The following is a 13617-nucleotide window of genomic DNA, read 5'->3' as shown; positions in this document are numbered from 1 at the left end:
TTTCACAAGATAAGAGCAAGACAGTCCATCAGCCACGGTCTTCCATACAGTTATATGATTAAATCATATCAGAACCCTTACATTAAACCTTTAATCACTTAAAAAAAATTCTAAGCAAGTTAGCATCACATGTGTCAGAGCTAAACATGCTTGCACCTTTTTAATAGGGTACCTTTCAGTATTGAACACCAGGGTATATTCTCCTGTAGAAGCATACACTTAACTCCCCTCAGCATTAATAGCAGATATGCTCACACATCGAGTGGAGAATTTCTCTCTGTCTCTTTGCACAGTGCTTTAAAAAGAACTTTGAAGAAATTGAGAAAAACATAGAGAGTGGTATATTAATTTTAAGGAGATGAAAGCAGTACATGTCATTCCTAAATTTCATGGAAAATGTACCGTTAGTAACAAAGATGAGTAGAAAATTTCAAAATCATTTTGAGAGGCATTAAAATCAGTCTTCCCTGATTTTCTGTTTTCCCCTTCTTTTCAAAGCACATACATTAAACTCATTTTATGCTTATAATGTATATAATGATTCTAGACAACATAAGAAGGACACTGGGATTCTTCCTATTTCAACGTATAAAGTGGCAAGCCAATTTATGCAGCTTAAACCATTGCTAAAGAAGATGTATCAAAAATTGCCTGTGATCATTACAAATAACAGCCTGAAATGTTCACAAGAAGCTGTTTGCTTATCATATTTTCATTAAAACATCTTTTCACCTGCTTTGCTTTTCCCATGCCTGTAACCTGCATTGTAATCAGTCTTATTAACTGAGAACATAAATATGATTTATTATGGTCTGATAATGGAAGCTGCATGGACCAAGAGAAGGGATATATTGTCCTTTGATAAAATGGCTCTTTTCTCTCAAATAGAGCTCTATCATGAGAGCATGCAGAATGTAGTGAGTGATTATTTCCTGAGGGTGAATGATGGCAGAACCCTACAGAAAATCTTCTTGTTGGCCATGACAGCCTCCGAGTGTCCCCAAATCTCACCGAGTTTGACAACCTGCAGACACTTTTGATGAACTGTATTCTTCTGTCAGAGACAGCCTGTCTGGGAGGAGAAAAGGGAACCTTTATCGTCTGATCTGCTATTATTGTCTTGATCTTTTATAAGCAATCTCTAATGCACATGAATATAATATCCTTTCACACAAGTGCCAAACATAATAGAAATGTAGTTAAAGGACCCTTTTCCCGGTTATGTAAATGCCCTAATACCATAATTAGAAAAGATGGTTTGTGAATGATAGCAGTAAGGAAAGGGTAATCAAAATGTTTTAACATTATCTTTCTGTTTTAAAGACCAAAATCTGTGATAAATAGCATTTATGGTACATGTGGGGAACCAGCTTGTGCTGAAGCTTTTACCTAGAAGAGAATAGTTTTGAGCGTAAAACTGGTGTTATATTTTCATAAAACACATAAATGGCAGCTGGTCTTAAGCCAGAAATGATTACTGGCAGATATGACTTAAAGAAAATGAGTATTCCACTCAAAATCCCTCCATGGCTGTTATAGAAAGAACAAAGCGTTATTATTAAGTAGTGTATTTGGACAAAGGGCTGTTCAAGACCAACTAAAGTTCTCCAACAAATCTCTCTTTTATCTATATCCAGAAGAACAAGCATAACAAAATCTTTTTCAATTAACAGCTGTACACATTAGCAAAACACCGTCTTCTCAGCTTAAGCAGTCTGGTTTATTTATCACAAAAAATGAAATGTTTGGGGTGAACATTTCCAAGTTGCCCAGTAAAAGTAAGATACTTGATTTTTCATTAACCTTTTGACATCTGGAACTGGGATGTCCCAGTATTAACTACTAATGGTCTTTTACATTACCAGTTGGTGTTGAGAGAAGTCCCAATTGTCAGAGTCAAAAGGTTAATCAGCAATTTCACACCAGTGATGTGGTCAGAGTTTGCATGTTACTGCCTGAACAGGAGGAAGAAGAAAATGAAGTCATTAACAGAAAATGACATACCAACATTATTAAGACCCTCTTGTATTTTTTTGTTAGAAAATATTTCATGATCTATTTACTAAATATTCTTTTTAGGGAACTTTGCAAAACTTTGCTGAGAAGTTAAAGTCCAAATACATGACCCACTTGATTGGTTTATTCTGCTTTTCTTAAGAAAAAAAAAAAATTTTACTCACCTGCCAAGTGTTCAGTCCAGGCCAGTGTGGGGGAAAAGTCTTCAGGTCTGTTACCACTGGAGAGTTTAAAAAACGTATCCAACTGGGGCTAATTCAGCCTGAGAGTTGCGTCCTGTCTCCTGGAGGTAAAGACACCTGAATGCCCGTTCATTCAGGGTGAATTTCATAGTGCAGATGCTGTATCAGGGATGAAGTATGTCCAATAGCAAAAACCTGCGTGTAGACTTTTCCCTCATGCCCCCTTCTGTCTTGATTGTAGCAAATAAGTCAACAGCAGAATTCCCTTAACAAATATGGACAGCAATATTATTTCATGTGAAAGTACTCATATAAACAGCCATGCCAGTACCTCAGCTGGTATCATTTGACCAGAAATAGCCATAGCATACTTTGACTTGTAGCCCGAGAGCTCTCCTAGCCATAGCAAAACCAGATTTATTTTCCAAAAGAAAATATAAAATATTTCTGAAAACATTATGGCTTGGCATTTGATACCAATAACAATGTTCACACAAAATGACTTTTCATTTACCCTGGCAATATCTGAAATTGTTAACCATTGCTTATCTTGTGTTTGGCCCTGATCAGAAGCCTTCTCATGTCACCATATGGATCAGGCCAGTTGTTCTATGTTTTTGAGACATTCCATCTTTTTCCTATGGCTAAGAAAAATAAGTAGTGAATCTTGCCCAAAACAACATCCTTCATCCTGGATATTTTCTGCATCACATAGTTCCTCTTGTCTCTTTCTCCAATTCCAACAAAATCTACGGCTCAAATCTTTCCTCTCTTGATTGCTTCTGTTTTAATGGGGATAGGATTTTACCCTGAAATGTTCTGAAAAAAAATATCAATCTTTCCAAGTGCCCTATTACTTAGTCCACCAATTAGCTGACTATGGAGCTTGAGTGTCCTTGTACATCTTCCCAGTCCCCATCTGTATACTTGGCTGCATATGTTTATGCAATTAGAAATGGTGAAAATCTAATAAAATTAGGACAAACCTGAGTGAGCCATAATTCTGTTTAATCTCTCAAACTGGATTGTTGAAAGCTTGCTGAATTCCCCAAACCTCTCTCAGGTGCCAATGAATGAGTCAATATCATACCAAAGATCTCACAGCACAGCAGACGTAAATTGTACTTCCAGAATCTCATACACACCCTCAAATAATGAATCTAATGTCTCTAAAGTAATGACAGGGAAAAAAAGCAGTTCCCTCCAGTTACCAGCTCCAGTACCTCCAGTACCAGTTATCGTACTTGGTGGCCCTGAGTGGCAAAAAGCAGAATACATGGCAGATTTGCGTGGGGAAGGAGGGGTCACTTCAAGGCCCATGCCTTCCTGTGGCAGTACTAGAGCAATCCATGCCTCCTACCTTCAGGGGAGGACCACTGACATTATCACACTGGGCTTTCTAGATCCCCTTGGCTAGGCCTGAAAAAATCAACAAGATGGGACAATGAAGGTTTCTTTCATCTTGATGTGATGCTTCTCCAGATTTTTCTTTTAGAAGACTGTTTTACACTTTGTTTTGTACTGCAGTGGTAACTAGTGGTTTGCATAGTCATCAGTCTGGAATAATCCCAGACCACTTCATACCTGTGTCCTCTCATCACACACCATGCAAGAGAAGCCAGGAAAGGAAGTGAAGAATGATTTTGGCTGAAATTAGGGGGAATTTTCTTTGAAAGAGAATAGAATTATTTGGAGTTGAAGTACAGTGGAGCAATTAATAACTCTGTTCTTGGAAGAAAGACTCCAGGATCTTTTATCTCAAGTTGTGAGGGCTTTGGTTTTGTATCTAAGCCAAACTATGTATTTGCGGCAGAATGGGGCTTTTCAGTATGAGGAGGCAAATGTAAGCATTGTGACATTGGGTCCATAGCTCAGAAGAAAATGTTGTCTGCAGATCAACCAGTTCCTTTTCCTTTTTTACCCCTGTATGTTCACCTTTCTCCAAGTACATGCCTTGTTTACTCTGTGAGATTTTACAGAATTTGAGAAGGAGGTGACTGTGCCAGGAACAGGTTTTCCATAATCATACAACTGAGTTACGGCTCCGACACATACACTTTGGGATGCTGAGGTGGTAGAAAATAGAGCTGGAAGGGATTGTCCAACACCTGACAGTATTCCCCAGGTTTTTGACTACTCTGTCATTGGAATCCTTTAGTGATGAAGGCTTCATCATCACTCCAGTCAATTATCCCAACAGATAACTGTCCTTTCCTAAGTGACAAGTACAGTCTAACAGTGAGACTGATTGCTTTCTTAGACATTATATGTTTTGCTCAAATACAACTTAAATATATTTATGCCTTTCACCTTGTTTCTTCTCCATTTATTTCTGCCTGTTACTTGTCCGTTGCCATTTTTTTTTAATGTCATCTTTCTGCCTACTACCTTAGAAGTTATTCTTTAAGTTACTCCCTTACTTTTTTGTTTTTTGAACTATGTGCTCTTTGGCACCCTCGTATTTTTTCTCCTCTTTGTGTCTTTCCAAACACATGAAAAACAGACTCCCATGTGACAGTGGCTTTGCCACAGAGACCTGTCTTCTGTCATCCCCCAGAGGAGAAGCAAAATGACGCATTTTCATTCATTGAATCAAAAACACTTTTCTTAAACAATGAGAAATTATACGGATGTATTCAAATTCAGGTCTAAAGGTGATGTTCTTGAGGTGTGACTAAAGAGCATAGCTAGCTATGGGAAGCACACAACATGCATATGCAGGGATAGGCATTTCATAGCCTCTGCAAAAGGAAATCAGAACTGACAGTCATGTTAACAGATGTCTGCTTCCTGCTGACTGTTAGGTAAAATTAGTTCCAACACAGGTCTGGACTTATGGGTTCAAGAACACCAGATTAAGTGACTTTATCTCTAAATTATGCCAGGAAAGGTGCCATCAAAAGGAGTTAAGGTGGAACATCACCATAGGCACAGAATTGTTTTACTTTTGTCCCCTCAAGTCAGGCACATTACATCATTTTAATGTACATGTAATAAATACATAAGTATGGTAGTGTCCCTGTGGCACTACAGGCTGCTTGGTTTAACAGGTATTTGGGGATGTCAAGATAATCTCCAAAATTTAGTGCAGCTCAAACACCATTGTTTCTTAAAAAACAACTGTTTCAACTTATTCTTTCAATTTTTGACAGAAAATTATCAAAGAGGTGACTACCACTGCCATGGTGGGAAGCAGTATGATGAATAAAAGGGAGGACTAAGAAAAACTTACTCCACACTTAAGAGAAGAAAACAAGTTTGTTTTCCAGCACATCTGTTTCATGGTGCATTGTTGCTGCAATATAAATTTTTTTAACTGCAGTGTTTTCCTATCTGCTTTGACCAGGTTCTATGCTTGAAAGGGCTAAGTGCAGTGGTCTGAAGCAAGACTATTGTGGGCATCTGATAAAGGAGCTGTTTGCATTAGCACTGAGGATCCACTGCAGTGAGATCTCAGACTGCGCCTTTCCATAGAAGGTCCGTACATAAAGCAGGGAAACTAAACTTGGTTTTGGGAGGCAGAGGTTCTTTGTCCCCTGCATGATCTCAGACAACATATTTCCACTCTCCAAGCCTCATTTTTTCCCTGAAATAGGGACTGACAGCTTCCTGTCTTCTCTCTCTGGACTCGTGGCTTTTTTGGCTAGTGGCTGTTCCTGATTATGGGTAGGTCTGATGACTGTGAGTCTGACCTCCAGGAGGCCTCTGGACACTTCTATATTATATTTGATAATGAATCCTCCTGTCTTATCCAATCAAGACAAAAAAAGTAAGTCAGAGCAGAGGAAACTGGCTCAGCACAAAATGGCAGCCTTGGTGGAGTAAAGACAGAGCCATTAGCTATTGACTACTGTAGAAATACTGAAACTGCATCAGGGATTTCTTTTTTAATTGCTATTTAGGGATTTAAATGAGATTTTTTAAAAGAAAGAAAGACAGAATGTTTAGTCTACAATCACTCTTTGCTGCCAATACAGGCTATCATATAAATTACTTAGACACTTTTAAAAATACATTATTTACTCAATAACCCATAATGGGTCCAGAGCTCCTTTTACACGCTATTATAGAAGTACATAATTGCTGAATGTTCAAATGGATATTTCTTCTGGGCAATAGTCTGTAATGGCTCCTTCAAAGCTCTTAGGCTTTTATCATATGAAGGCCTAAGTAGAAAATGTTTAGTTCACTGATCACTGACCTAATAGAGAGCAACAGCTTCTCTGGAACAACTATTGTCTGCTAGGGCAGATGATGTATGAATGACATTTTAAAAAATTCTTGGAAGTATGTGCTAGGGAAAAATTACTGTTCATGTGCAAAGCAAATACTGCTGATGAGATCCTCAGAGTTCTTTTTTTTGGTTCTGCTTGGTTTAGTTTTTTAGTTTCTATGAGAGCCCAAGAACAAAAGAAAACAGTCAATTTTGTGTATGAAATGAGAACTCGATCTAGGACCCATTTGGATCTGAGAGGGATTTCCATGTTCTCAGATGTCATTCAGCTCCATTAAAAATTGTCTCAAATGAAAATGCAGGTATTTGGTAAATAAATATTACAATGTAAGAAGCTGAATTTTTAAATCAGAGAAGTAAGAGATGCTGCAGTGGGGCAAATCACATTCCTTTAAGTCATATTGAACACAGAAAAACTCACAGGTCTATCCTGAGCTTGATCCAGAAAGGAAATGGACAGCTTGACACATTTTCAGCACTATTGCTATGAGTCTCACAGTTATTGAGCTGCTGTTCTCTACTTACATTTAGCTTTGAAGTCTGCTGCTTCCATTTCAGACACAAAAAACCATGCAGGTTCCTAAAAGCTTGGTGTAAGAAAACACATTTTCTCTCTCTGCACACTTTGGGCAGTAAAGCCCAATGAGGTGCTACCACAGAATAAATGTCAAGTGGGTCTAAGTGCAGGACCAGAGAGGATGGATGTCAGCTGGTGTCAGTCGGGCAGAGACCCTCAGAGATGCTGAAGGACACCCCCAGCTCTAAGCCTGATAGGCCAGGGGAGAGGTCCTCGCTGGGCAGCACAGCTCCCTCACGGGCTTGGGGCTGGTGGCAATGGGAAGTGCAGCTCACCAAAGGAGGTTACGGAATAGCCAGCTCAGGAGCTGGATGTGACCTTAACACCTTGTGCCATCAAACCAGACCAACTATCCCCAGCACAGTGCTGGTTTGCATGTGACCCCCCATGAGAAGTTCTCCCATGCCTTTTATCAGTGGATTTCTCCAGCCTAGTAAGGCTGCCTGGGACTCCTAGTATTCTGTCATGATTAACAAACCACAGTTGCTGGCAATTCTAATAGTTCCTTCTGTGTGATGCATCTGATCGAAGAGAAACTGAAATCACAGACCAATATGCAACCAGGCTGCACCAGTTAGACTCATCATGCAAATGAGACACACTTGCAGGTGAACTTATTAGAGATCAAATAGTTTTAGGCACCGTGGATAATGAAGGCAGAGTGCTTATGTTGCAACAGTCAGAGCTGGAATTTAATCATGTTGTTGATACCTACTGCAGCAGTGAACAAACACAGAAACAGCCACAAAAATCAAACCGTTAGAATGAAAGGAAGCTATAAACCAGACTAATAACAATAATAAAAAACCACGCAAACCAAGAAACATAGTGTTTTCAAAAAGGAATAATCTTGCAAGTTAGATCTGGAAAGACTTTGAGCTCTGCTTCTTTCAGCTGAGCAGCTGGAAAAGCGGGGGTTGCATGGAGAAGCTGATGGGGTATCACTGCCTGTTCCAAGAGAGAAAGAAATGGCTCCTACATACCTGTAAGGATGGCCCTGCAAGGGGAGAGGGGAATGCCTTATGAGATGACGCTTGGAAATCAAGCACGAAGTGAAACATAGCCCACTCTGGGAAGCAGCATCACCTAGGAAAGAACTCAGAAAGAAACAGAGAAATGGGGTCCTGGGCTGGAAGTTATAACAGAAGTTACACAACTGACAGGCTGGATTAGCAATCTGGTAGATATTAAGAATAAATAAATTTTGCAGAGGCATTAGCCCTTTCTGTCTTAAACCCCTCACAGTCCCACCATCCTTTATGGAAACACCTGGGGAGACCCCGAGCAGACCCACAAAGATTTGCTTGTTTTAAGGAGTAAAGATGAGATCCAGCAGGTGAAAGCTGCAAAATGAAAACATTTGGATTCCTTTTGGCAGGCAGAAATTACTAAAAATACCATTTGGCATTTGTTCTAATACCAGTTGGTAGTAGAAGAGCTCCAAAGATGTCAACAGGAAGCCCTAAATGTTAGAGGGAATGATGTAATCGCATGTGACATAATGCTTGGTGTAGAGATTTCCTGGAATTGATTAGTGCCATTCACGATAACAGCAGCCAGCAAGAGTGTGAGGACTGGGTGAAGGCCCAGGCAGCATTCAGGCATTCGTTATTTTTCCTTCTTTTTTAACACGATGTCTGGTCTCATTGTTTCAGATGCATAATACAATAACTTCATGGAATTCCCATGCAGCTTTGTCTGGGAAGACTTAGAAGCAGCACACTCACCAGCAACGCGCAGCTGCTCCCACGCAAAGGGTCGCAGAGGGACAACTCCAGAGGTGGAAAGACAATGCAGACTCCTGGGTCCTCCTTCCTCTAGAATATCTTCCCCTCCATTCCTTTCTTATTCCTTGCAGTATAAGATGCAGTCAGGTTGTCCTCATCCGTGCATTGTTTTATGCCTAGTCTATACACAAGAGCTATGAAGTGCCATCTATATTTAATGGGAGGCCTCTGATCTATGTGAGTGGGTGGAAATTGATAGTGAGTGACACGGGCACTGACAATTGCACACAAACTCCGCAGCACTCTTAAAACTTTTAATTGCATTTTAAAGTAATGTAACTAGGCAATGTTTAATGAGTACTTTGTTTAAGAAATTCTGACTTTATAAGCTAATTAAAGAGAAGGAAGGGTTACTGCACTAGGGCAACAAATCCAGGCTGCTGAATGTCTATACTACAGCAACATGTAGTTCAGATTCAATTGGCAGCCTTGCAAATCTCCAGCCAGCCAGCATGAATGATTTTTTTTTTTTTTTGACTGGCAAATAAATTATTATTATCGTCATGATTATGTTAATAGAAAAAAAGTAAAAGATAGGCAAGTAGGTTTTTTGCCAGGGCTGGTAAATTTTCATGACACTTTTTGCAAAGCTGTCATATGGCTGGGTTAGATGAAACTAGAAGGCTTTATGTACATAGCTTTAACTTTAAACATTCTTCATGGAAACTTACATGGCACATAATTTACATATTCAATACCAGTGACAATTTACTTCTCCCATCTGAGCAAGGCTTTCAACTATGCCACTTGAACTAAATTAATAAACAGTAATTAGAGAATGTTGTGCGAGCGAGCTGTTGATGTTGAGAAGATTCTAATCAACACCTTCTTTTAAGGGCCAATTAAAGCTGAATGTATGCAATATAAACATCTTCTTGTATTTAGACATGAACTGGCGAACAGGGTAAAAAATAAAAATCAGAACAATTAAAGCAGGTTAGAGATGGTCCAATGGAAGGGTGAATCTTCATTAATTATGAAAGCATCAGTAATCTCTAAAACCCACTGGCCACCTTCCGTGGTGAAGGTAGGATAAACCTTCATGCTTTCATTGACAGGCTTTTCTCTGAAAGCAGCTCTGCATCTGCCTCCAATTTCCACTGCAGTATTCACCTGTCTGTAAGACAACCCTGTATCTAAAGTGAGGCCAGAGCTGCAGTAGAAAGAAGGCTTCCCTGGGGGGAGGCAGTAAAGGCGAATGTACCCATCCCATTAACAGTCCCTGGCAGGTGATCTGGGGGAGGATTTGCAGAGCGCAGCCCCTACCAGCACCGCTAGTGGGAATACAGACACAAGGACAAAGCCTGAGAGAGAGGTAAAGCTGCCCCAAATTGTCTCACATCTACTACTGGGGAAGAGCAGCACAGGGGCTGTTATGCCAGAGCAGCTAATGAACTTGTACCTGTTGCCTGTGTGTACTCCTTCACCTCACTGGAAATATAAGGTGGTTTATTCCTGAAAGGTGAATTTAAGACAACCCTTGTTTCCAAAATTCCTGAAGGACAGAGGAAAGACCATCTTTGATTTAAACAGAGATGATCCTTACTGTACCAAAGGGAGCCTGCAGTAGCAACACAGACTTGTGTATCACCATTATGAACTGTCAGTAAGTTAAAAACAAGCATAATTTCATCCAAACCACAGCTCACTGCTTCCTAAAGCACATCTAACAAAAAAAAATAAAAATCATCTAAGCTGGTGCAATGAAGCACATGCAATATTTGTCCTCCAAGTTAGGAGATACAACAAGCTAATAAAGGTAAGGGAAACATCTGTTCCAATACTGCACCAGTATCATTTGGAGAAAACGACTGCATCACTTACGGCCGTTTGGTATCCAGAAATACTACCAGAGTAATAGGATGTTGTCACCTCAGGCTCTACTGAAATCTACAGGAATTTTACTTGTTTAAGAATTATAGGATTAGGCACATGATCAGTGTTTCTTCCCTTTGAAAATAAACATTTCCACTTACAATTTCTATAGCGGTGTGAGATCATTATCTTGTGACAGTATTTGGTTCCACTGACATTATCTCCTAATTAGCTATTTTAAAATATATGTAAGAGGGTGGAGGTGGTGAGTGGACTTGTAAACCCAACAGGTCTGATATGTTCTTACAAACTCTGCTAATCCCAACCATTGAAAATACATTAGTAAGGCCAAACTAGCACTTTAAAGAACAACACAGCAAAATCCTCATGTCTTGAACTCCCTGGAGTTCAGCATGCAGCAGAAGGGCTCTCGAACCCAGAGAGTGGGAAAACCAGCCAAATGGGAAACCAGCCCTGGGAACAGGGCACATTGAGAGGCTGGCAACCTCTACAGCTTGGTAGGGGTGGTCAGCCCTACATTACAGTAGTATCATCACCTAAGGTGTTTGGCATAGAGCATCACAGGAGTTCTGAAAAGCCAAGCACAGAGAAGTTTACCAGGGATGAGAAGATGCAAGTAATACAAAGGGAAAAGATCAAACAGGCTGTGTTTGATATCCTCTGCACTGTCTCTATATCCTGAGAGATTATTGTGTTTATAGGTACAAAATCATAAAAGCTTTCTCCAAGATACTTCCTAATATATGAGCAGAAGTGGGATTTCAGTCTGTGGCATGGTAAGAATTGGGAAGATGGGTATTCTGGTATGCTGGACTAATTTTTTTTCTCCCAAGAGGTAGGTTTAATTCCTAACAAAGTCCCTTTGTAAAAAAGAAACTAGGACACATGTATACATGACAGATCATTTTGGAGGTACTCACATGCACGCAGGAAGCACCCCCTTGGCAACAGTATTCTTCTAGCCTTCAGCAGAGCTAAGAACTGTGATTTGTTTCTGTTTCTGAGTTGCTTTTAAACCTCAATTCAGTAAGTGTGTTGGTGATTTTCAGGGTGATCTGAACAGTGGAAGGCAGCAAAGTAAATGTCTGAAGAATACTGATAGTACGAGACAGGCACTAAACTGCCATTTACTCCAATATCTGTGGTTTGATTCAATACACAGTATGCAATATGATTTTTATTCTGATCAGATGGAATTTCTAGGCCTCAATCTGCTTGCAATAACCATGGCCCACCAGTAACTTCACAGCAAACAGGGAGGTGTACAGGAAAAAACCCATGTAAGCAGGAAGGGAATGAGTCTACATTAATGTCCTCTATAGATTTTTGTTTTCCATTGAAAGCTCTCTCTTGCCTAAAGTCACTTCTGTCCTTTTTTCACACCTCTTCAAGTCCACTCGGTGAATAAATTAAATGAAATTCCTCACTTGCTCTTAATACTTTTTAAATGCAAGCCAAGCCTCTTGGCTTTTCATACCTGGACATCTACTTTTTAAAAAATGCTATTGGATAATTTCTCTCTCTTTCATAGGCCGGTGCTTTGGCCCGTATGCACCCTGTGTGCTCCCTAAGGCTCATGCATAACTGTAATGGACGATTAGTCCAATTAAGTCTCCAGCAATTTCAATGGCTTATGCAAGAGTAGATGGGGCACAATATGTAATTTCAGCTTTTTTTTGTGAGGGTTTTCAATCCTTCCATGAACTAAATCATTTTATCAGTTTCTCTCTCTTTCTTTCTTTCTTTTTTTTAAAAAAAAATTGTCCCATTAAACTACAGAACTGGAACATATTCATGAATAGTTTCTTTCTGCTTTAACTCAAGGAGTTCCTGACATAACAAAAACTGGTAATTAACTGGCTCGAAGACTTTTACAATAGCCTCTTTAAATAAGTCCTAGTATGCGGCACTTGCAGCACTGACTCCACATTGCTGATACCACCGCAATGCACCCTCTGTTAAGCAAGGTTTGCTACTCTACCTCTGCATCAATTCTTGTCTGCTTTCTCACTGCTCTCTGACTTGGGAACACCAAAGTCCTCTCACATTTCTTTGTGGGCAAAGGGTAACCAGCTCCTCCATGATGGATCCCTGCTCTCAATCCGCTTGGATTTGTGCTGCTTCCTTAAACTATTTGGTGTCAGGGGGCCACTTGCCACCAGCATAAGGACCGAGTGGCAGGTCTGCAGCGTCTGGGCATGGCTCAGCGTCTCCTCCTGGCTAGTGTCACGGGCTGCTCAGTGCTTTCAGCACAGAAGCATTTTGGCACACTTTGGCAGTCCACACTACCTGCCCCCTGCTCCACACCTACTCAGAGCAGGGAGGGGCTCTTCCTGGTGGCAGAACCAGGCTTCGCTTTTTCAGATTTCACTCAGCAATGTGCGATCTGTAGCTGCTGTTGCATGTTGGCTCTAAGCATAGTCAGTCTTGCCTACTCATGCTTATCTCCCCTGGTTACAATACATTCTGTTTCTGATGAAAATATTACTCTGATGAGTGTTTCTCTGGCTCCACCATACTTTTATGCTTCCTGCTAACTAGCACAAGCCTTATTGTTGCAGTTCCGAATATTTTGCATCATTTGTAGATCCAGCAATTTAGTTTGTAAATAGCACAAAAAAAAAAAAAAAAAAAAAAAAAAAAAAAAAAAAAAAAAAAAAAAAAAAGTATTAATGTGTATCTTCCCCCAGTGCTCCAGACAGATTGGTTCACTGTGGAACAATTACATACATATGGGCCAGCCTATACTTCTTGTAAAATCAAATCATGCGAGGATGCCTCAGCCAGAACAAGCCATAAAGCTAGACAAGGCATGGAAAAAAACATCCCCAAATATGTACTGCTTAAGTTACAAAACTATAAAAAAATAACGCAAAATTGAAAAGGGCAAAGGAGACAAAATGTAAACACAAGCTTTTATACGCTCTGTGTAATATAGAGTGAATGTCATTTTGACATGCTGGTATCATGAGCTGCCAATGTAGT

At 40.0% G+C, this 13617-nt stretch overlaps 1 long non-coding RNA gene across 2 annotated transcripts in view; it reads right to left on the bottom strand.

The window, feature by feature from the left end:
• Positions 1-13617, bottom strand: part of LOC113482758 — a 58950-nt gene that overhangs the window by 28666 nt on the left and 16667 nt on the right. Inside the window, exons 3-5 of one of the 2 annotated variants that reach the window (XR_003398916.1) lie at positions 2181-2463; positions 1863-1955; positions 173-1072 (exon numbers count right to left, since the gene is read on the bottom strand). This is a non-coding gene — a long non-coding RNA (uncharacterized LOC113482758). The remainder of the gene's footprint in view (positions 1-172; positions 1073-1862; positions 1956-2180; positions 2464-13617) is intronic. The other variant, XR_003398915.1, reaches the window with a different exon arrangement.

The sequence above is a fragment of the Athene cunicularia genome, assembly GCF_003259725.1.
Source record: "Athene cunicularia isolate RWA chromosome 8 unlocalized genomic scaffold, athCun1 chr8_part1, whole genome shotgun sequence".
Classification (NCBI taxonomy): domain Eukaryota; kingdom Metazoa; phylum Chordata; class Aves; order Strigiformes; family Strigidae; genus Athene; species Athene cunicularia.
This window is presented reverse-complemented; position numbering and strand designations above follow the sequence as displayed.